A 21,736-nucleotide genomic window follows, 5' to 3' on the forward strand; every position below is an offset into this window, starting at 1 on the left:
ACTGAGCAGAAACAATATTTTGTGATTTAAGACAAATGGGGAAATTTGTATTACCTAAGAGAAAACAGAAGAGTCAGATTTCAACAAAAAGGACAAAAAGAGACTCAGATGGGCAGAATGACTGATGAAAGTTGTTTCTTGATTATTCCCCCATGAGTCTGGCTTATTCAATGTAACAGTTACATGAGATAACATTGTCATCCCTTCCTTGAACACAGTTGGCCTGAGTATGTCTGAGTTTGCATCTACCATGTCTCTGGGCTTGGTTGACCAGCAGTGGACAAAGTCAAACAGCTAAGTTGTCTTCGAGCAGCTACTGTGGATCTGGCCTTTTCTCTAACCCAAGGGTAGAGATAGGAGAAGACTCAGTCTTAATCCTTGGCCAACATGCAGTTCACTGGGTTGGAAAGCCCCTTAGAGATGTACGGATGGGGTGGCAGAGACCAGAGAGGGGTTAGTTTCCCAAATTCATTGTACAGTCAGGCATGGAGCCTGGTTCTCCTCTATCCCTCTTCCCTAGCTATCCTATTACTCCCTCCACACAACCTCCACCTGGAAACCTAAGACAGGGTAGAATCAAGTGCTGGGTTGACCAATCTGATGGTATCTACCATTTATTGAGCATCTACTATGTGCCAGATTTCTTATATAAGCTAGCCCTAATTCTAATAATAACCTTGCAAGGCAGTGGTATCAGCAGGTTTTTCACACATGAGGAAATTGAAGTCCATGAGGTTAAATGACTTGTCCATGGTCATATGGTCATTAAGGGTAAAGCTGGGATTCAAACCAGTCAGCCTGACTCCAAAGCCAGTGATCTTGTTACACTGACTTACCATCTCTCCTGAGAGCTGCTGGAGCCAGGAAAGAGTGGTGCCAGCAAGGCTATACGTGGGTCCTCAAAGCCCCAAAGGGAGCCCCCAGCTTTCCCACAGTGTCATCTTTGTGGAAAAGAAACAGTGCAGATTGGCCCACATGCTCACCCAAAGCCAAAATGACCAGAATAGGTTTGCACATTACCAATTCCTTCCAAGCAACTAAAAGTGATGCAAATTTTTAAAATTATAAAGCTGAATAACTTTTAATTAGTTGGCAAATTACATGGCCAGAAGGGCCTTACTCTGTTCTCTGAAGTAGATATTAACTTTATTAACTTTGTTCCTTTTGCAGGTTGAGTTGGTTCTTTGTGAAGGTGGGCGCGTGCGAGTGTGGTAAGTTCTCATTTTATTTGGCAGGAATTTTGGCTGAGGTTTATAAGGAAAAGTTACTTTTAGATTTTTCTTCTGATGGTGAACTTGGCCTCCCTTACTCCCTGCTGAAACTCTACTCTTTGCAGGCGGAAACAGGGGATTAAAAAAAGGATAAAGAAAGAAAGAAATTAGGGGCCGAAAACAACTGAAGAATAAATAATCCTCTTAAACCAGTCACTGGGAGAGCCCTAGACGGGCGAAGTGGGGGTGGGGAGCAGGCGGGGTGGGTTCTGGTTGGTTGATTCACTTACTAGCCGGCTTTCTGACCTTGGACAAATGACCTAATCTCTCCAGGTCTCTGTTACCCTGTCTGTAACATGGAGAGGATAACCCCAGCTCAAAGGCCTCCCTCAGGTCTGCTGAGAGGATCAAGTGGGATATCATCTGATAAAGTGACTTGACTTTTACAAAGCACTGTCCAAATAGAAGTCTGTGGTGTTATCTCTGACATCTGAAGCGAGGTCCTTGGATGTTCCTGGAGTCAAACTTGACAACAAGGAAACTTTTAGCATGACTGAGAAAAGCGTCTCCCTTAGCTCAGCTCCTAGAAGGAGATATAAAATGTGAGTCTGTGGGTGGGAGTGATTGTGCTGGGCACATTTAATGTATGTCAGCATGCATTCACACCTTTGAGTGTGCACATCTTATTGCTTGTATACACAAAAGTGGTGTGTGTGAATGCCTGTGTCAATATGGTGGGCAGGGAGGGTCATTCATTCATTCATTCCATGAATGAGTTTTGAGGATTTACTCTGCTCTCTAGATGCTGGAGATTCAGTGGAGAACAAGACAGACTAGCATTTGCATGTATGTAAGAGTGTTTATAACAGTGTTTACAAGAAAACATGAGTTCTTAAGTGTATGGAGTATTAAGTGCATATGTGAGAATATATGTGTGAAAACACATGTCCTTATGTATTAGGAAGTATGTACTTGTGCAAGAATTTGCATGTGAGTGTTTGAGAATCCGTGTATTTGTACCTATGTGTGGTGAGAGAAAAAAAGAGAAACAATTCCTGGTCACTCTATAGGGCATCAAACTTTGTTAAAATACCTTAGAGCTGAAAGACCCGGTCTTAGCTCATTTGTGCTGCTATAACAAAGTATCAGAGAACAGAAATTTATTTATCATATAGTTCTGGAGTCTGGGAAGTCCTAGATCAAAGCACTGCCATTGGTCTCTGGCAAGGGCTGCTCTCTGCCTCTGAGACGATGCCTTGTTGCTGTGTCTTCCGGAGGGAAGGAACACTGCATCTTCACATGGTGGAAGGCAGAAGGCGAGACAGTGCTCCCTTTAACCTGAGCTCTTTCATAAGGGGGAAAATCCCATTCATAAGAGTAGAACCCTCATGACTTAATCACCTCCCATAGGCCGCACCTCTTAGTACTGTTGCATCGGGGATTCTGTTTCAACATGGATTTTGGAGGGAACACAAACATTCAAACCATAGCAGACTCTGAGATATCATCTAGTTCAATCCTTAACATTCCAGATAAGGAACCAGAGAAAGGAAACAGTGTGTATAAGGTGACCCAATGGCCAAAGAAGGGCCAGAATGTACACCCACAGCTTTTGAGTCCAGGCATCTTTTCCTAATGGGGATGTGTGTAAATGCGAATGTAAACTGTGCATCTGGAAGGAAGAATCTGGGAGATGAAATGGAAAGGTTCGCCTGGCTCGAATATGGAGAACCCTGAATGCCACGCCAGGAGGATTTGAGCAGGAGGGCACAGTGGTCAGGCTTCTGCCTTCTAGGTGCCCTTCTGTTGTGGAGAAAATCCGCTGGAGCAAGAGACACTGCAGGGGAGAGATTGTGAGAGAGCAGGTGGAGCCGTCCAGGTGAGAGGGTATGACACCTGAATTAGGGAGGGGGGAATAAGGGATGAGATGGACAGGGGAATGCTTTGAGCCTAGAATCAGAGGCTTTTATATCCTTTAGGATGTGGAAAGTGAGCTCATACATTGCAATCGTTTACACAATAAGGCAGTTTCCCCTAAACCTGAAAACCAGGAGGAGCCTGGGAGATTTTACAAGCATCTCGTTAAAACTTCTCAATAGCCTTGTGAGGTGGCCATTATTTTCCTCATGTCACTGAAGACAATTGTGGCTCAGAGTGAGAGGTAGCTGCCCAAAGACACATAGTCTGATTTTGGTGGATCTACAATAAGAACCCAGGTCTTATTTGCTTAACAAAATATTAAATAAGTCAGCAATCACTTATTAAGCATCTACTTTGTGCCAGGAACTGTACTTGGCACTTTAGGCATGTTACTTCATGTCAGCCTTCCAATGACCCTTTCTCCATTTTCCAGTGAAGAAAATGAGATTCAGGGGTATGACCAAGAGTACACAGTTGGTTCAACCTGTACCTGAACCCAAGTCATCTGATTCCAATGCCCATCGTTCTCAACGATTCTGCATTTCCTTTCAAAATCAGGACAAATGTGCGTGCAGTAGTTTAGGATGAAGTGAATTTAGGAATTCCCATCCCTAGAGAATGTATAGTCTTAGATTATGGGCTGATTCAAAACAGTTTTATCAAATGCCTGGGTGATAATCCATGCTGCAGATTAAAGAGTCCTATTCCTAATCATCAAAAACCACATACAGGAAGTCAGATTGGGCCTCCTAAATCCCATTGCCTGCCTTTCTCAGAGGTAGAGGAACTGTGATCTCTACTGGATCCCAAGAGCAATCATACGGGGTTGGAGGCTGGAAATCAAGACATACGGGACACAGGGTCCCAGTAATTTCATTGTGAGGCTCAGGCAAGACCTTGTGGGTATGGGTCCTTCCAGCTCTCTCCATCTGGGATTCTACGTCCTCATCCACTCACAGACACAGTGTGCTTTTCCTTCAGTGACAGAAGCCTTGGTCTTTGCATCAGTGCCAGCCTGGTTCCCTCACCCTGAGCAAGTATAGGCACTAAAGGCTTTCACGCCGCACACTCAGACCCACTTCCTCAGATCCTGAGCCCACCCTGTCTAATGCAGAGAGGATAATGAGCACCTCCCACTGGAGGCTGAGATCTAGAATTTGTCTGATTTTCCTAAGGCCTGTTTCAGGTTCAACTGCACTGAGACTCTCCAGCCCTGCCACTCTTTCAGATGTTTCCTGCTTTCTACTCCATTCCCGTTTCCTCAAATCGCTGACTGACATCCTACTATAAACCAGACAGGATGTGGAGAACCTGTCTTCCAAGACTGCCATGTATGTCCCTGAGATACCCACTGCCAGCCCTAGTCAGAGGCCCTGGATGAGGCATCAGAATGGATGGGGCCTAAATACCACACCCCCTCCTGAACTTCGATCTCTAAAACTGGTCACTCTGATAGCCTAAGGCTATGCCAGCTCCAATACTACCTTTGTCTTCCCCTACCAACTTCTCTGCCAAGACCCCAACATGCCTTTGGTCAAACTTACCCATTTTACCTCAATTGAGTTTATTTCTTCTGACTTTTTGGTCCCAGAGTCTCTAACCTCACCCCACCCTAATTCCTGAAACTAATTCCTGGCCCCACTTGAAAGGCCTTTCAGACTGAGTGAAAGTAATCTTCTACCCCAAGCACGCTGACACCAAGTCCCCATGGGTACTTTTTTCCTGACCAGAAATGCCATCAGAAAGTCCAGGAAGGGCTTGGCATACTGCCCTCATCAAGGTCTCATCAATGTTCATTCCAAGAAAACATAGTTGTCAGAAAACACACCCAAGAAAGTGGCCAGGAAGCAACCAGTCATCCGAATTATTTACTGTCACCTGGAATCTAGCCAACTAGATGCTGGCCATGCAGACATTGGGAAAATATTTATGTGGGTCTTGATGGATGCTTGGCCAGGAATGGCTGCCCCGTCATCTTTCCTTCCTTCTGATAAGGTAAAGCTACACATGTCAGACAGCTATTAGAAGAGCCCGACAGCCGAGGCCTGGCATCTGATCAGAGCAGGGTGAGCAGCCAGTCCTTGGTTCCAGACCTGTCTCTGCTACCAAATAGTTCTGCCCCTCCCAGGGCCTCAGCTCCTCCATCTAGTAGACTGGATGAACTCAAGGTCTCTGTGATCCTATGAGATTGTGACTCAGACAGAGTCAAATGTATTTTCCAGATCTGCCATCATGATGCCATTGGTTCATCACAGACCTATTTTTCTTGGCATTGTGGAACGTTCTTAAAATTCCAACATCCTAGGATTTCTCTATTCACTGTTCCAGTTTCTGTAACCAGATGGGACAACTCCATCTGAAGGAGGAAGATCTGAGCTTAAAATAAAGGGGTAAAATGGAAGAGAGGAAATTGTGTTCAAGGAGTGTTTCTCATGCATCCACTAATTGCAAAGCACAATGCAGAGCCCATGCTGGTGGCGGAGTGTCCCCAGGTTTTGTCCTCTAAACCACAGGGAGCCCTGGTCCTGTTCTCTATGAGCTTACAATGTCAGTGATGAAGGTGGCCCACAAGGCTCATTTTATTCCCCAATGCTCTTCATGTTTCTTCTTTCTTGTAAACCCCAGGATCTCTGCCTGCTGCCCTCCTCGGCTCTGGAATTCTGTCCTCATCAATAATCATCCTGGGCTCCTTTCTGGGAGGAGTTCTGGCCTCCCAACTCTCCATTCCTTGTAGACAACCTGATCTTACAGGTCCTTCTCCACTTCAAAGTTTATGACTAGTTCCCTTGAAGACCCACCTGAAGTAAGAGTCGTGGATACAGACACAGGACAAAAGTTCAGGAGCCCCCAGAGTTCTCTCAATCATTGTCTCTACTCAGATGCTCCTGATGCCCCCTCTGAGATGCTCAGTGTCATCTCAGGACCTGCTGCCTACCTCAGTTTCCCTGAGCAGGAAACTATTCTGGCCCTTCTCTCTCCTCAGACCTGCACCTCTCTAGGAAGTCTCTGTTTCCCACTGTGAAAATGTGATCTGCTATAGTGGCCACTGAGGTTGGAATTTGAGTCTTCTAGGCTGAGTGAATGAATTCAATGGGTCTTTCCCCAAGACAGTCATCAGGACAGGCCTGGTTGGGCTTGGGCATCATCTCAGTTTATCTAGTCTGAAGAACTATTCCTGTGGACTCTCCTTGTCTCCATTCAGCACTTAATGCCTATTATTTGCTAAACACCGTGCAAAGCATGAGTAAGGCAATACACAAAGACCGACAAAGCTCTGTTCTCTCTACCTCCCCAGGTGCCTGGGATTCTCAAACCATGGCCTAGGACATGACCAGGTCAGTCTCTCATTCCTTGTCCCCTCATCACAATTCTTTCTAGTTACCTGCCTCACTCACAAAATTATGGCATCATGAAAGAGCAGAGGCAAAGGGCCTTTAGAATCCACCTAAGAAATCAGTAAGAATGAAGCTGTGTGATGCAGGCCAGGAATGGCCTCCCCAGAAGGCCATGCCCTGTATGGTAGAGCTCTGTGACCAAGGATCACAGCTTGAGAAATGTTATCTTGCAGAGATACTCGGATCATGTTATCTTACAGAGAGCCAGAGAGGCAGAGCTGAGATCCAGATAGCATGACTGATAGTCCTGAGCCTCAGGACGAGACATTCTACTATTCAGTGTAGATACCTCTTATAATCCTCACAAGAACCCTAAGAAGTAGGCTTTGTTAAATTCCTCTTTGGTCAAACAAGGAAATAGACTGAGAGAGATAAAATGACATCCAAGGTCACAAGGCTTTGAAATGATTGAGTATAGATTCATACCCAGATCTCTTAGACTCTAGACTTATTTTTTCCAGAGCCCAGGTACTCGGCTGTTTAAAAAAATCACATCAAGGAACCAATGACCATAATTAAAATGCCAGTCTCCCAGGAAAGTTGCATTTTAATATTATTTATTCATTCAAGAAGAAAAATAGCTAAAACCTAAATACTATACTCTGGTACCATAGTAGTAAGAGCTACAACATGTCATGAGAAGCCAGGGGAAGCAACAGATAACTTCACCAGAGGTTTTTGATACGGAACTGGAAAGGCTTTTCAGAAGACAGAACATTTGAAGCAAGTTTCTCTCAGAGAAAAGGGGATGGGAGCTCCAATGCACCAAGCTAACAGATATAAAAGATCAGTTTGCTGTGTCTCAGGGGGCATTTGATGGGTGGGGAGAAGCAAGAGATTCAGTTGATGAGGAAGAGAAGGACTTTGGGTGTAAGGCAAGGGAGTTCTTACTTTAAATTTAACACCCCAGGGATCATAAAGTGTTCAACCAGAGAAGCGACACCTTGTAGAAGATGACTCTGAGGATGAAGAAATTAATTAATATATCCCAGGGATAGGACCTTATAATGTCAAGAATGATAATAGCAACTCACATGTGAGTATCACTTATAAATCTTGAAATAAAACACTTTCAAGAAAATTAATTTATTTCTAACATCGGTCTTGTGAGGTCAATAACCTCATCCCACTTTTACAAAAGGGGAAGGCAGGGCTTCAAGTCACATGCATCCGTCCACTCTAAGTCCAGCACCACTCCTCAAGGTCACATCTCCAGATAATGAGCTCTTGGACAGTAGCGTGTGTACAAAAAGAGCCTGGACTTCTGCCCTGGGCTGGAGTCTAGACCGCTGCTCTTTGAGTCTGATCTAACTTTGGGATGGTAAAATTCTACAAGTCAGTGGCAGGACTGGCTGCCTCATGGGGCTGACAGACTTAGCCGTGGGTGGTCAGGAATGTTTCAGGACTTCCTGGGCCCAGTGTTCCAGGTCAGAGTGTCCAGATTAATGATCCATCCCCAGGCAGACTGAGCCTAGGCCCTGATGCCAAGTGTGGGGCATCGATTAGACTTTACACTCTGAGCTTGCTTTCATCTTAAGCTCTCCAGGTGGTCTGGGGCCTAATAATTAACATTCTCTGAGCCCCACAGTATGAGTGAGCTAGAAGAAGAGGGAGCAAGTCTCTGAGAAAGACCCCATTGGTGGCGGGAGTAGAGCCACCAAAGCCTCAGTACGGCCACTTGGCAGACCACCACATCTACCCAGCCAACACTCCTGCTCTGCCTGGAGTTTGTCCAGTGAGTGATTTTGGTCTCACCTTTAAGCTTCACAACATTTCTATGGGGAAATAGCACTAGGATTATTATCCTCACTGTAGATATGGAGAAACTGAGGTCCAGAGGAGGGCAGGGGATTGCCCAACGGCAGAGGGATCCAGATCGGAACTCAGGTCTCCTGCTTCCCTCTCTGGCATCTTTCCAGGGCAAGAGGCTGTCTCTTTCAGGGATGTTAGACCCTCTTGGCATCTTGAGGAAAGAGAAGGTAGAAGTGTGATAAGATATTTTATTTCACAAGAGAAACCATTGCAGAAGGGCCCTTTTATTTGTTCACACACTGTTTCAACAAATACTGAACACCCAGTATGCTCCAGCTGCTATGCAAAGTGCTGGGAGTAGCAAAAAATAGTCCCTGGCATCAAGAAGCTTATAATCAGGGAGGAGGGGGAAATGGGTGGTGTGGCAGGGGAGAGATAGGTATGCAGATAGTGAGGTAAGTACATTTGGCATATTTAATAGTAAATACATTTAATAGTATAGCGCACTTTTGGCTGCAGAGTAGGGTTTGAGTAAGAAAGCATGGGAGATGAGGCTGGAGAAATATGCAAGGAACAGGACACTGAAGCCTCCTAAGCTGGGGCAAGGGGACTGAATTTACCCTGAAGGATTCAAGCAAGAAGGCAGCAGGGTCAGAACTGCTTTTTAGGATGTCCCCTCCTCTGCTGTGTTGAAGACGTCTTTGGGGAAATGAAGAAGACTCTATCTGGGAGGCAAAAGATGGTAGTAGCCTGTTTTGATCAGGTTTTAGCTACAAAGGACACCAAAAACTTTTATCTAGTCTGGAAAAGCCTCTGTGTGGGGAATTTCCTTATTATAAAAAAGTATGTCCTATGGTTGCCAACTGATGCCAAGGTCCCTGGATCTGACCTATTCCACACTCCTCTGATCTAAGAAGAAGCCACAGCATTCTTTTCTCTCTTCACATTATAGAATTCTCCATACCACTCTACCCACTTCTGCAGATTCACATTTTCCCATAGTGGGTTCCCCACTCCCACCAACACATGGCGGCAAAGCACCACACCTTTACATTCCTCTTCTTTGACGTTAGATGACTCCACATTATGTGGCCTTCCTCTTTCATTCAACATCAGGTATAGATTAATTGAGCATCTACTCTGTGCAGACATATCTAGGCTTTGTGGATGTGGCCTCTACCCTCACAGCCATGGGACCCTATGGTTAAAGCCTAAACTCTTCAGCCCAGCATTTCAGGGTCTTCTTAGATAAAGCCCAACTGACCCCATATTCTCCTTTCCCCTCCAGCACTCTGTACTTGTCACGTTTTTTTATTCTCTAAATACCCTATATTATTATTTTCAAAATAGAAATCTTTTTATTAAAGTGCTAATATACACACTCTAATTCAAACAGTACCAAAGGTAGAAAATAGAAAGTAAAATTTGTCCTACACCTCCTCCCAGCCACTTCCCTGCAAATTCCAGTCCCCAGGGATGAGCTCTGTTAACATTTGGATAAATATCCTCTCAGATTCTTTAAAAAACTTTCCCTGCCCTCACACACCACCTTTTGCAAACTATTATTTGTCCTTCAAGACTCATGACACTGCCATATTCTCTCCTATGAGAAGTTGTGTGTGTTCCCACAGAGACATAATGCTTACATCTGACATAGCACCTGCCACTCTCTATTAAAATCATCGGTACACACATTGTGCCTCCATCAGGTTGAGTGTGAGACTGTGACCTGAGATCACCACCTCTGTGAGGACAGAGCTGTGGCAGTCTTGATCATTAGTATATTCACCATGCCTAGCATGTTGTAGGCCCTCAGTAAGTATCTATAGAATACATGGGTGGATGGATGGATGGATGAGTGGATGAGTGGATGGAGGGATGGATGGATGGATGGATGGATGGTTGGAGAGACAGGCTGATGGATGGACGGACTGATGGACAGACAGCAGGCACATCTGTGGGATGCTCCAGAGGACACATGTAAGGTGACAGTGCTGGCACTAAGGAGTGGAAAGGACCTCAGCTAAGGGTAAAGGACCTGGATCCTGTCCTGGTTCTGCCTGCTACTTGCTATGTAGCCTTGTATAAGTGCCTCATCCTCTCTAAGACCCCTTGTCCCTACCTGAAACTGAATAGCAGAGCTGTGGAGTTTCCCAGGACCTTCCCCAGCAGATGTTCCAGAATGCTCAGCTGGCCCTGGCCCAGCACCCTCACTTTACACCTCTGTAATTACCCACCTGCATGCCTTTATGATAGAGATTGGGGTGGGGTGAGGGCTTGTTAAATAAAGGGCAAAAGGAAATTGCTGGCTTGCCTAAATGACATTGTTGGCATTAATTAGATTAACTTCTGAAGTGAAGAGCCCACAAAAGCAAAATCAAAACAGAGAAGGGGCCATGGCTTCCGCTGGGGGCTTTGTGGTCCCCTGCTTCAGCCTGCCTGACCTCCAACCCTGGCTCCCGATCTGTCTTCATGAGAGAGGTCACAGAAGCTACTTTCCTTTCTTCATCATGACTTCATCTCAGTGGTCCCAGTAACATAGTCCTGGGCACTGAGCTCCAGACCAAGACTTGGGGACTCCTCATGGAGCCTTCAGACTGTAAGAGGGATGGGCAGGTAAATAGATACACACAGAGCAGTGGAAAGTAGTGACTATTGGAGCCAGACTTTGCACTGAAGTCTTTCCAGCTCCAAATCTGTGTTCTTTCCCCACACACCTCTCCCATCCGACCCTTGTCCTTTCCCATCAGATGTCCCTGAGCTGAATGATGAACTGTTCTCCAGACAGAGCTTCTAGGAAAGGCATTCCAGGCAGAGGGAAGAGGAAGAGGAAGACACAAGAACATGAAAAAGGATGGCATGTTCAGGCAGTCAGGGACAGTGCCACCTGGCACTGAAGCATAGAGGGAAGAATAGCACCTTTCCATTTGGTGTCCCTCCTGGCCATGCCTCTCAAGATGAAGGATACAAACTCTGCAGTGGCCTTGGCCGGGAACTGAAATGCCACATCTCCACACCATGCCAGAGGTGCCAATGTGTGAGAGTATCCATCAGGCAGCAGAGGGAGGGAGATGCTGCCAGACTCATGGTTGATGCAGGCTGGTATCAAGACACAAAACAGAGGCAGGAGACTGTGACAGACTCCGACCAATGTAGTTTCTCAGTTCGCAATGTTTATAATCATCAGAAGAGGCAAGGAGATACTGAGGGTGACAGATGCAGCCCTGCTCAATGGTTCCAGATGCTTCAACAGGTAGGATAGCATGGAGCCTTGATATCTGGCTAACTGTCCAGTCTCACAGGGAGAGGCTATCCTTGTAAAAATCCCAAAGCACATAAGAAAAATTCTTCTCCCCAGATGAACCAGGGATCTTCTCTTCCTCACTACAAAGGGTCAGCTAAGTCAAATTTAAGAGGAGAGAAAATGAAGGAAGGAACAGCATCTATGTCTGGCTTAAGTCTGTGCCTTTGTAATAACCAGACACTTAACATATACTTTCTCATTTCATTCTCAGAGTCTAGAGAGAGGTATTATTTTCTCCATTTGGTAGACACATAAACTGAGGCTCAGGAAGGCTTGCCCAAGTCCTCACGGCCAGTGACTCTCAGAGCTAGACTTTGCAACAAGGCCTTTCCAGCTCCAAATCTGTGTTCTCTCCCCATACTTCTCTGGACCCTTGTCTTTGCCCACAAGAAGCTTACAGTCTAATTTCACTGCAGATCCAGTGATATTTCATCAGCTTGCTAACCTGGGATTAAAAGTCATGAATCCTGTAATTCTTCTGAGCTGCTGGACACCAGAACTGTCAAATGACAGCTCAAGGAACTATTAGAAACACAACTTATGTTACTAGCTCCCCTTGCCAGGGACATTTGTGATACCCTACTTTTGAGGAATGACCATCTAAATAACAGAATTTCAGGCACAGGACAGAGAAGATATTCTTAGGTAGGAGGCCATTCCAGCACTTGTCAAGCCTCATCCACCTGCATAGGAGCCCACACCTGGACCTGGAGGCCACCAACACTCTCCTGGGTCAGGCCTGGTCAGGTTCACTAGATGTCAGACTAGGTCACTGGGTATTAATCATTGCCAAGGGACAGTTAAACTGAAAACCAGTTCATTAAAGATTAAGCTTCATCTCCATAGCCCTCAGGGAAAGGGAGCTTTGGGTAGGGAGCCAGGTCCTATTCCAGGAGGTCACCTACTGTGAATAGGAGGCATCAGGAGCATCTGAGTAGAGACAATGTTTGCGAGAACTCTGGGGGCTCCTGAACCTTTGTCCTGTGTCTGTATCCACGACTGCTACTTCAGGTGGGTCTTCAAGGAAACTAGCTATAAACTCTGAAGTAAAGAAGGACCTGCAAGGTCAGGCTGTCTAGAGGGAATGGAGAGTTAGGAGGCCAGTCTCCCTGGAAAGCCTGTGGTGAGGAGTCAAAAGGCCTGGATTCTGGTCCTGACTCCATTCTCCATCTGCTGGGGGCCTTGCACAGGGCAGTTCCCCACTCTGAGCTCCTGTTTTTTCCTTTGACGAATGGAGAAAACATTTGATAAGTGGATTTGTAGTGATGCTCTAGCATGGGTTGCCCTGTGAATGATCTATACATGTTTGCCTTCCTCAGTCTATACTAGCTCTGCACCCCCAGGCTGTCTGGCGCAAGTTTCACTTCCTGTTCACAATCTCTGCGGCCAAGGAGAGTTGGCAGTAAATCTTAAATTTACCATGAGCCCGAATTGCAGAGATCAGATCTCTCTTTCTGGCTCTCCACACTGGACAGATTGCATCTGCACACTGGCCTAAGAAAACTCTGGAGGAAACTCTGTGAGCTCACTAAACCTCAAGAGTAAGAATTCCCCATTTGGTCAATTCCTGGTACTTACATATACATTATCCTATCCCAGTGGAATCTGTTAAGCCAAAGTTTTGCAAATTCTGCAAAGATATAGGACCTTCACAATTTTGATCCAGTACCAAAGACATGATACAATATGTACTGAACCAATCAATAAATGGATACAGAATCATCTCATATCTTATACGAGGTACTAGGGTGATTTCAGGGCTCCAATGGTGCCCGCCCCACCCCCACCCCCCACCGCCAATGGAAATGGCACTATATGCATCCTGGTTTGCAATCAGCGATTTCTGTTAAGGTGCGATGTCTGAAGATAAAAGTGGCAAATGATGATAGATTTTTTAATAGTAGGATAATTAGGTGAGGGAGACTTTTGGGGCTGACGACGAAAGCTCTCCTCACTTTTTCTGCTGCTCTTTACGAAATAAATCTAATCACCTTTCTGTCTGTAGGTGGCAGCACTGGCCCCTTTCACTCTCCAAGGGGGACCTTGATTGTCATTTAGAACAAGTGCTCCTCTCAAGAGCAAATTACACGACAATGCGAGGATAGAATAAGATAAACTCACTTCAGAACAAATGTTCTCACACAGTTAAGATGGGATGCATCTGGTGAACTCACAAAACTTCCAAAGTCTCACTCCACTTACAGAATAGCCCCTTCCAGATTCTAGTAAGATAATACAGATCACTAAAAAAACTTTTAAGGAACCATTGCAAAGAGGAAACTTGAAAACCCTTGAGCAGGGGAACAGCAGACCAACCACTCAAAGACAACACAGTTGTCTCCCCAGCCTGTTCTGCAACAACCTGGAGTGTCTCACCTTGGGGTTTATTCTCTCAGACATTGCCCAAAACTTATATATGTTGAGTGCTCACTCTGTGCCAGGCACGTTGCTAAGCTGGTTACATGCATGTGTCAATTACGTCTCATAACAGGTACTTCCACCATCCCACTTTACAAAGAGGAATCAGTGGATCTGAAAGGTTAACTTCCCAGAATATCCAACCATCACCTTGCACAAATGGGAAAACTGAAGACAGCAGAAGACTGTTGCTCAGTGTCACATGGCAAATCAGTGACAGGGCTAGGATGCTGATTTCTGCTGTTCACTGTGCACACCTTAGAATGAAGAGTTTATGGGAGCCATGTGATGATGCAGGACTGGGGCCACTGAAATGGGAAGAGGAGGACAGGAATGAGGCTCTAGGCTCAGGACACACCCAATATCTCCTTTCAATAGTGTACCCCACCCTCAAAGAAAATCCTGGGGAAGGAGTCAGGAACACCCCTTGAATCTAGTGCCAGCTCTGCCCTGAACAACCTGAACAAGCTGTGTGGCCTCAGGCAAGTCCCTTCACCTTTCTGCGCATCTACACCCTCCCCAAAGCAGTGGTGAGTATCTAATGAGATACTGGCAGGAAAAAGGCTTTTAAAAGTATAAAAGCTCCCTTGAAGGTATTATTATTAATTATTATTATTATTATTACCATCCTCATCTTTCATGGTTATTAATGACCTGTTACCTGCTAGGGATCTGTCATCTAGGAATTTCTTTAAGCCCTTCTTGAATCTGTTTATATTTGCAGTCAGCAGCACCTCCCTTGCTTTTGATCCCCAGTCTCCAGCCCAGGGAGCTGCAGGCAAGCTCACTGGCCTATAGGCCTGTGTTTGAACAACTGTTCTCAGTCTTTTTTGTGGGTTGCATCATGGCAAAGTGATTCAGTGCAATGCAGCCTCATTTCCTCCTCCCAAACCCCATTTGTATGCCCAGGTCTGTGTTAGGGATCTCAGAAAGAAAGAGAGAAAGATACAGGCTTTGACTTCTCAGCCCGCCCCTCCCCCAGGCTCAGAAGCCCAGGCTAAGGTGGGGATATTAGACCCCCTCTTAAGCACCTGTGCCAGGGCTGAGAACAGCATCCAGACCTCACAACCCCAGAGAACACCCAAGGACCAGGGCACCACCTTTTCTCAAAGTCTGTTTTCTTCTTCATACCAGGGGCAAAGCACCAGGAGCCCTTTCCTGAAGACACTGTACAAGCCAAACATAAACTAAGCTCAACCAATGTTGACACTTACTCTGCTCTGGGTTGTGCAGATTTCAAGTTGAATTAGACACTGTCAGGCCCCTGCCTTCAAGAAGTTCATTGTCTGATAGGTGAGACCAAGGCATTAACAGTTGTCTTGCAGAGCAAAGTTAGCTAAAGGCTTAAATAGAGGATTCATGAAAAGCAGAGTTAGGGTGGGGCCTAACTAGCCTTGCCTGGGACAATCTGGAAAGGATTAATAAAGAAGGGACATTTGAATCAGGTGGTAACGGATGGGTAGGAATTTGCTAGGCAGAAAAGGTGGTGAGCAGAAGAAAAGAATTTCTAGAGCAGGTAGAGCATGAACCAATATTGATGGCCACATGGTTTTCAGGAAATAGGGATGGACTGGTCAGAGGACAGAGGAGCCCACCTGGGGTTTATCAGCAGGTGAGAACTGCCAGGTGCACAGTTCTACCTGTCACAGAAACTGACAAAAGCCCTCATTTCCTGCTGTTCAGAAAGGAGCCGTGCGGACAATTGAAGTTAAAGCTTCATAGAAGAACTCTCTGACTTCCCTTAGGCAAGCCCTTTAGATAGCTCAGGTTGTGGAGAACTCAGAAGAGCATGGGCATTAAGGTATTTTCATCCTCAGTCCTCTGTTGGCTGTTCACCAACACCGTGGGTCTCAGAGTGTCCCGGCTGAGAAGGGCTACTCAGACATATCCCATTCCTTCCCTTAAGTACTTCTTCATTGTAGGCGACAAGCCAGAAAAAGACCCCATCCTCGTGAGTCAGGAGCAGGGACTGGGAGTGGAACCCAGGACTCCTGACCCCTCCCCTCCCTTCTGCTCACGTAATGGGGTAAAGCCCACTCGATGCAGCTGGAGGAGAGCTCCAGACAAATTCAAGGTGATTGTAACAGTAGCATTTGCAGGCAAATTGCACTCCATGAGCTAATTAGGAAAGGATTGGGGCCCTCAGCCTTAATTAATATCTAGTCCCTAACAACTTAATCCTCAGTAAAATCATAGCAAGGATCTCACCCGAATGCTGAAATTCTTTCCTCCAACAAATCACCTATATAAATACATATATGTTAATAGCAGCAATTATAAAGTTCTCTGCCAGCTTATGGGGCTGTTTAACATTCCTGGATTGAGGCCACAGTTTGTTCCCCGGTCTCCCCTCTCCCCACAACCGAGGCCTAATGAATAGTAACTCTTTTGTGGCTCTGCGTTCCATTTAACCAATATCTCCTGCCCAATGGGTCTTCACAGGGAGTTAATAAGCAGCCTGGGAGGACTGCCTGAGGAGGTCCATGAACCTAATCGTTAACTGCAAGGCCTAATCAACGTCTGCTTCCCACCCAGAGTCCCCCACAGCTACACAGCCCTGGTCCTCCCAGTAATGGATGGAAAATCGGCAATTTCCTGACAGTTAGCAACCAATTTTCCACCAATTAGGAGAGAGATGGTGGTCTCTGGAGGAAACAAGATGGCTCCTGTGCAAGGAGCTGGTACCGGAAGAGAGATGATCCTAGAAGCACCAAGGAACCAACACCTGTTGGGGTGGGGGGAGGTTGCCGGATCCCTCCCCTGCCTGTTTCTCCCTCCCCTAGATCTGCCTTGGCTTGTATCAGTGAGAGGAAACTTCCAGGTACAGAAACTGCCCTGGAAATTCCACAGGAGCTCTTCTCACTCAGAGACCCCATTACACAATAAACTTACCCCTTCCTTCTCTCCTCCAAAGCCAGCCTGACAGAGACTTCTCCTGCTGGGTCTCTCCTCATTGTCCAGGACTACCCAAGAAATACCTCCAAGAAGGCTGTGGTGACTTAATTAGAGCATAAGCACTGAGTTGGACAATTGTGCTTTTCTTTCCAGTTGTGTGTGAATCCTTTGGCATAGCACCTAACTTATCTGGGCCTCAGTTTCCTCATTTGTAAAATAGGGATAGTAAAGCACCTACCTGATAGGATAGTGTCCGGAACTGTGAGGTTTGGAAATTGCTGCAGCCTCTGTTGCTTAAACTCCACATTATAAAGACAAGATGGCGCACTTCCTGGTTCTTCATTATCAACCCTTCCCGCCCGCGCGAACTTTTCCTGCCCGCGGGTACATTACCTCCAGCGTCCGGATATGTCTAAGTCTACCGAGCATGCGTCCGGTGACGTCTCTCATTATTCCCCTCCCCTCCTGCTCTGAGCCCTCCCTCTTACCTGGCAGCATATATAAGGCATTACACCGCCGCCATTAAATGAGACTTGATCAAAATACTGTCTTGTCTCCATTTCTTGTGTCTCTTGTCTCTCATAATTCCCACCCCCTCCTTCAAGGTCTGTGTTAATGATCCCGCTGGACGGGACAGGATAGTTACAAGGATTAAACAAAATAGTGTGGATAAAGTACTTTATACCACATGTTATAAGACTCAATAAATAGGCATAAGTATTCTTCTTACTATTGTTTTCATAATGAATATTATTAATCAATATTAATAACATGTGTGCCAGGCACGGTGCTAAGCTCTATGAGAGCCAATATCTTAAACAATTCTCTGGCTCACTTGCCTCACCCCTATTATCTCCCATTTAGATTACTACGATGGTCGTCTCCCTTCTGGCCTCACACCTCTCCAGTTCATCCCACACCAGATCTTTCTTTCTTTATTTTAGAGATGGGGTCTCACTGTGTTGCTCAGGCTGGGGTGTGGTGGCACAAGCATAGCTCACTGAAGCCTGAAATTCTCGGGCTCAAGTGATCCTCCCACCCCTGCCTTCTGAGTAGCTGAGACTACGGGCACACACCATCACACCTGGCTGATTTTTAAAATTTTTGTAGAGACGGAGTCTCACTGTGTTACCCAGGTTGGTCTCAAAACTACTGGTCTCAAGCAATCACCCTGGCCTCGGCCTCTCAAAATTATGGAATTACAGGCACGAGCCCCTACACTTGGCCCAAAGATCTTTCTGAAATACAGATCTGACTATGCCATGTCACCGCTGGATTAAGACCCTTCCGTGGCTTTTGTCCTCGAAGAACAGCACATGCTCCTTTCTTGTGGTTCACAAGCCCTGAGCCATGTGCTCCCTGCAAACTCCCCAGGTTCACCTCTTACCACTCCTAGTCCTATTTCTTATAATCCTAAAAAGAACAGCTCTTTAATGGCCATAAAGTTCTTAGCACCAGACCTGCCTCTCTGGCTGAATGTGAGGACTCAATGACAGAAAGAAGAAAGCTTTGCACACAGTAGGTACACAAGATGTGTGACTCTCTTGCTCAGTGCTCCTGGGCCAGAGCACAGTGCAAAGAGGAGGTGGGTAATAAAGTTGCTGTAATGCTTTTCAGTCATGAAAGAGAGACAAAGTCACCCTCAGCATCACTGTGGCATTTATTGGGCTTGATTGTACTCTGAATTCTCTCATAATTGGCCATTCTCATCTGGTAATTGTAATGGAATCAGACATAGTCCCTCCCTCAACAAGCTCAGTCTGCTGGAGAGAGAAATAACAAAAGCAAAGATTTAATGAGCACTTACTCTATGCCAGGCACTCTGCTGAGAAACTTTACATGGATTATCTCATGGTATCATCTAATTTGATCTTCATAAGAGCTTTAGGAGTAGAGTGAACATATAATTTATCATACAAACTGAGACACTTCTGGGAGTAAAAGGGTGCACTATTAATAATTACACAGAGACAACAGGCGGAAACTGGGACGTCTCAGGCAAGCCATGACAGATGGACACCCTGTCTACGAGGCCCATATTCTTATTTTAGAAATGAGAAAATAGAGTCATGAGGAGGTTAAGGACCACACCCAAATTTACACCACTCTTAAGAGCTGGGCTTCCAACACAATGACAATTCAAGGTGAAACAATGTTTTCTAAAAGAAGAGGGTAAGACCTGGCTCAGCCTGGACGTTGAAGCAGGAAGAGAGGGCAGCAACGGGGCAAGGGAGGCCAGCCAGGACAGAGGCACCTGAGCTGAGGCCAGGTGGGAAAGGATGCCGCGAGGACACAGGATGTGCAGCAGGTGGAGGCAGAAGAGGGAGGGAGTTGCTTGGAGAAGAACGAGGAGCTGGGATCCAGGGGGTGTGGGGAAGAGGAGCTTAAGGTAGAGAAGCAGACACAGAAACAGGAGAGGACTCAACAGAAAGGGTCCTGAATGCCAGGCCACAGGAAATACAGAGGAAAGAACAGTCATTCAGCTTTAGCCCCAGCCTCCTGCGTGCACTGCGTACCCCCTAGTCACTTGCAGTACACCCTCACACCACGGCCCTCTATGGGTGTCAGAGTCTCTCCTTTTCTAAACATGCCTCTTCAAAGCAGGCTAGAAAACCCTGGGCATCAGCATCCCCATCAGAAGAACGAAGGGGCTGCAGAGGTTCTTGTACCCCTTCCTTGGGTTGATGTTCTATGAGTTCTCCCAATGGGCAGGACTGGGAGTGGTGACCTGGACAGTCACCTGGCAGAGCTGGGCTCAAACAGCATCCTTTTCTCCCAGGCTTTCCTATTCTTCAGACCCCAGTGCCCCCCGCTGCCTTGCTCTACTGTCTGCTCTCTGTTCTATGCTCACCCCATCACCTCCAGCTCCTCCTCCACAGAACCCAAGAGGTGTGACGTCACCCCCTGCCTGAAATTGGGGTCAGAGCTGCTGATTTGACTCAGGTGGTCCCTGAATTCCAAGCTCATGTCCAACCTGGGAGAGATATCAGGTACTGCTTCTGACTGTCAGGCTCAGGGTCCATCCAGGCAGGAAGTACTGCTGCTGGTAGAGAAGGAGCCCCACACCCATGACAGCCAGGCTTGGGGAACATGCACAGTGCCTCTGCATCCATGCAGCCCTCCCTTCCTCAGCCTTCTGAGGGCTTTGCACCAAACTCTGCCCAGGCCTACTCACCCTGCTCAGAACCATGGCAGCACATGTGGCTGAGGCCACCCTGCTCCCAGCTCAACCCTCTGAGCTATCTCCGCACCTTTGCCAGAATGATTGCTCCAACAGACCTCATCAGTCACTCAATCGCTCTCCATCACCAATAAGAGAAACATTTGAGCGTCTTCACATAGAGCCCAGGGGACCCTGCAGATCTAGGCCTTGCCCACCTCCCTAGCTTCACCTTTCTCCAGTTCCCCCACAGCACCCATGTACCTGCATTCAGTACTTACTCGTGTATCAAATGGGTACTAAAGGGCTTCCTCACCCTGAGCCCTGCGTGGGAGCTGAGAGTCACTCTCTACTCTCCAGTGTCACCATGCTGCCTAGGCCTCCCACCCCACCCCAGCCCTCCTACCTGATGTCCTCCTGTTGATCCTTCACAACCTGGAGCTGGGGAGCATCTGGAGATCACCCCTTGACCCCCAGCTCCCACAGCTTTTCCTCAAGGTTGGTTGGGTGTCTGTTTCCTGTGTTGGACTAGAGCTCTTACACGAAGGCACTGGGTCTGACTCAGTCCTGTGCTCTGTCTTCCTGGGGAGGCCTGAAGCATACAAGCCTTCAGGAAAAGGCCAGATAAAAGTCACCCTTCCCAGCTCCTATATTCCTGGGCTGGCATTTTCCTTTATTTTATCACCCACTCCACCCACCTCCTCTTGTCTGCTGCTAGACCTTGGGACACCTGTGTGTGCCTTAGAAAAAAGTGCCCCTTCCTCTGGTTGGACATCACCCCAGGCCAGAGGAGTGTGTCTTATGAGCAGAGCTCTGGCTGGATCTCAGCCCTAACTTGCTGGTCACCAGACACCTTTGTGCAGGACACACTCATACAGCCTTATATATCCTTCCCAATGCCCACCAGATGCCCAGCAAGCTACATTTGGGAGAAATGCCTTCAACTCACAGTCACACTTGCATTAGGGGTGAACAGGTGTCCTATCTGCAGCCTGTTTCCTTCTTCTGAAAGGAAATAATATGGGAAAATTATGAAACAATGGGAAACTATAGATGTTCTGCAGACCCATTGGAGGCTACATAAGACAGAGGCCTTGCTAGCCTTCAGCAGGTACCCTCATGGTGAGGACTGGGCCAGTCTCCACTGGGAGAACTTCAGCCATTGTACTTCCTTACTTTTCCCTCTGTAGTCTTGATAGTCTTAAATTCTGAGATTTAGCCTCAAAACTCCCTTTCCAATCTTCTACTCAAAGGCACACATACATAGGCTCACACACACACACACACGTATATACACACATGCTCACTCCTAGAACTATGTGCTGAAATGGGCTCTAGGAGTTGAGCTCCAGGGAAGCTAACCTGCCAGGAAGAGCCTCGTCCTGGACCAGGTTAAGAGATGTGGAGGGTGGCCGGGCGCGGTGGCTCAAGCCTGTAATCCCAGCACTTTGGGAGGCCGAGGCGGGTGGATCACGAGGTCAGGAGATCGAGACCCTCCTGGCTAACACGGTGAAACCCCGTCTCTACTAAAAACACAAAAAACTAGCCGTGCGAGGTGGCAGGTGCCTGTAGTCCCAGCTACTCGGAGGCTGAGGCGGGAGAATGGAGGGAACCCGGGAGGCGGAGCTTGCAGTGAGCCGAGATCGCGCCACTGCACTCCAGCCTGGGTGACACAGCGAGA

General features: G+C 46.8%; 1 long non-coding RNA gene across 1 annotated transcript; it reads left to right on the plus strand.

The window, feature by feature from the left end:
• Positions 1-1,182: 1,182 nt before the first annotated feature.
• LOC117092625 lies at positions 1,183-6,467 on the plus strand. The gene is made up of 3 exons (XR_004440861.1): positions 1,183-1,211; positions 1,545-1,813; positions 6,427-6,467. It is a non-coding gene; the product is annotated as an uncharacterized LOC117092625 (long non-coding RNA).
• Positions 6,468-21,736: the final 15,269 nt, after the last annotated feature.

Source organism: Trachypithecus francoisi, unplaced genomic scaffold, assembly GCF_009764315.1.
Source record: "Trachypithecus francoisi isolate TF-2019V2 unplaced genomic scaffold, Tfra_2.0 Lachesis_group12, whole genome shotgun sequence".
NCBI lineage: Eukaryota > Metazoa > Chordata > Mammalia > Primates > Cercopithecidae > Trachypithecus > Trachypithecus francoisi.